The sequence below is a fragment of the Mugil cephalus genome, chromosome 5, assembly GCF_022458985.1.
Source record: "Mugil cephalus isolate CIBA_MC_2020 chromosome 5, CIBA_Mcephalus_1.1, whole genome shotgun sequence".
In the NCBI taxonomy this organism is placed as follows: domain Eukaryota; kingdom Metazoa; phylum Chordata; class Actinopteri; order Mugiliformes; family Mugilidae; genus Mugil; species Mugil cephalus.
Window position 1 is genome coordinate 13,432,620 of NC_061774.1, and position 3,484 is coordinate 13,436,103.

Below are 3,484 nucleotides of genomic sequence, written 5' to 3' on the forward strand. Positions count from 1 at the left end.
ATGGGATCTGGTACCAAAATGACCCAATATTCGAATCATTCTCTGTATTTTTATGGAACCAATCAATTTTCAGTTTTTAATGGCTGTTTCAGGATTTGTTTAGTATTTTGTCTGTGACTGTACTAAAAAAAAAATTGCACTTGAAGATCTAAGAGTGATTCTTAATAAAATATTGCACAAATGCATCAGGTGTCTGAAAACTTTTTTCCACAGCTGTATTTTATTAAACCACCTGTGATTTAAGCTGTGATTTTGTTGTGTGAATAACACAGTTACGGGTCTTACTTTAACGTACTTACTGAACATTCACATACGGAAAGTCTAAGACTGTATAAGTGCGACATTTTCAATAATCATTTCTGAAATAATTCATTTGACTCATATAAGACCAGACATGTATTTATTTATTACTTATTATTAATAATTACTATTATGTCAAGATGGATAACTCAGAAGCAACTACTCCTGTTGCGGTAGTTCAGAAGAATAATCCTTTAATTAAAGGTATTGCAAAGATGTCACAGAAATGGTGTAAGCATTGGCCTGAAATCCAGCAACCATGGCCAGTGATAGGAACCTTCAATCCAGAAGTAATAAAAACAATACAGGTGCTTGTGTCCACATATAAGGCCGATGAAAAGAAAGGAAGAAAAGGTGAATGACGTAAACAGAAGGGAGCTTGTTATTCTCCAGTTGTTTGAGGAGGGACAGAAATGGATGGAGATGAAGAAAGATTGAAGAGAAAACTGTGGATGAAATAAAAAAAGAATGTGAAGAGAAGAGAGAAGTTAATGGCGAAGATTGATGCAAGCTTCTCATGTGTGGTTCCAGTACAGAGACCTCCACCATATAAGAATGAGAAGGAGGGGAAGTTTATCCTCAGCTCCCAGTAATCAGTCAAGAGGGTAATTATCACATTAAGAATGAGGATGATCAAGTTATAGAAGGGGGAAAGCAGAGACGACTATAAGGATGTATCCAAGTATAAAAAGAGAGAACACTGTGCGTTTAGAGATGTTTGGAGACGTTTGGAGACTTGGGAGGATATGATCCAGCAGTCAGACGACTACTGGCCAGAGCGGAAAGAAGAGGAAGTAAAACAGGAATAAGAAGGGAGCTGAGAGATGAAAGTGAAGGTGAAAGTGGAAGTGAAAATGAGAGTGAAAATGAGGACAGTGACGAAGATTTGGAAAGTGAGAGCCCTTCTCTTTTCAAGCTTGCCAAGATAAAAACTGCTTATAGAGAAGAAGGCAACAGATTTTAAGAGAAGCTGAAGAGGACATAGATCGATGCTGTATATGTTTGGATAAATGCACTACAATAAAAGGAAGGAATATCCAGTGACTATTCTTACTCATCATAGTCTCAGAAATCTTTTGAACTATGACAGATGTAACACTGTCTACTGTACATGAACTAAGGTGACTATCATGTACTTTCAATTTAGGCCAAATCAGAAAATATAGTTTCGCTCAAGGAGGATATATGTGACAGGGACAACAGTTTGCGAACAGTGACAAAAAAAAAAAAAAAAATTTATTGGCAGGAAGCCACTCTTCAGTTTCACCAACTCAAAATAGTTCAGCTAACGACTGAATTTATATTTCTTTATCAACCCCCAGAAATCAACCCACTTAACAACCTCAGTTGTAACCAACAACCCAACAGTTTCACAGCATGTAAAAAAAAAAAGAAATAATACTGTTCAAAGTGCAAATAAAATCGGAAAAAATGGGCCCAAAATAATAAACCAACAAAGTTCAGTAAAGTCAACAGTCCAAATTAGTCAGTGTCCTCAGTGCGTTCGTATTCAATGTAGGTATGTGTGGCAGTCCTTCAATGTATGGTTGTGTATTAGTTTATGTATCTGTTCATCTACCCGGGTAGTGTGATTTTGTTTCTCATCTGTATGATGTGATAGATGTGCTCCAGATGCGCGATGAAGCTTCCTCCACGCATGTAAGCCGGCGTACTGCTCCACGTCCCTCTGGTCCGAGCTCTGGCTCGCCATCGCAATCAACTCATACAAAAAAAACAACCTGCATAGAGCAGCAGTTTTTTTTTTTTTTTTTTTTTAAAATATGTGGTTAATCTCTTTATCTTTTTTAAAACCATTTATCTCTTTAAAGCGCAGTATCAAATTTCTTCTTTTTTTTAAAATTCCCTTTAAAAAGCAACGAACGTAAAAACCTTTCACATTGAAAAGGGGGTCATAGGGGCCAATCTTTCCCAAAATTGCTTTTTTTTTTAGTTTTTCCCATCGCATGGTGTACAAATTATAAATTTAAAATCACATTCAAATCATGTTTGAGAATAAATTAAATTTTGGAATTTCCCTGTCTCTCAATAAAAAAAAATGCACACGGTGGTGTTTTAGCTAAAAAGGGATCAGCTCGTTTACTATATAGCGTAACTGGGAAAATAGAATATTTTGTTTAAAAACCACAGCCCAATTTTTTCCCAAAAATACCTTGGGGATACTTCCTAAAATTCCCCACACTTTACATTCATCGGCCCCTCCGTTTTGGTTTTTTAAAACAAAGTTTTCCAAAAAAAACAATAAATAACAAAGATCAAAAAAAAATAAGGGGAGAAATTTAGCCATAAGACAGCTGCTAGCATACTACCCCAAAGGCTAATGGTTACTCACCGGAGTTTTTTTTTCTCCCCAAAACCGATAACACAGTGCTTTTCCAGCCCCCCAAAAACCCCCCCTCTTTGGGTTTTTTTTTGGGATACCTTCCGGAACAATTTCCCTCAAAAATGAAATAAAGTTTTAATCATTTTTCCCATCGAGTTATTAAAAATTAACATCTCTCTCTAAGCCGGGGGGCATCTCTTTCGTCGGATGGGTGAAAGTGAAAAAAAAAAAAAAAAAACCCAGCAGATAAAACCACGGTAGCTAAGAGCGGGGAGAGTGTTTAATGTGAGTAAAAATTGCGCACCCTGGTGAAAACAAGAAACTACAAAAACCCAAAAAACCCATTAGACTGTTTTGCTAAACTTTATTTAAACTGGAAATTTTGGGGGAAATTACTCTGTGTGTGTAACTAAAGGGGTTTTAAACAAGTATATTTGACTTTGCCTAGACTTAGAAAACATAATAGGTTTTTAGAACGGGAAGATGTCACATTAATGAGGTGTTTACAGAAAAATTCAGCTAAAGAGTTTACCAACCCCAGGGGAAGGTGAACTATTTGTTTGGGCGTTCATGAAGCAGGGGAAAAGGCCCCAAGGCAAAGGGCATTTTGGGGCAGATGGGGACTCATCGGGTCCCAGGGGCCCTGTTCCCGTGGGGGGAGGAAAATTTTTTGATGCTGGTTATGGGTGGTAAAAGTCGGGGAAACAAAAAAAATTTTTTTATTTTTGTGTTCCCTCTATACCCTTTCTACATACTCAAATGTGGGGTCATTTTTTTGGGATAAAGGGGGAAAAAATGGGAAGGGTTTAAGAAAACAGATTGTTCCCCAAATTACCCATCAAC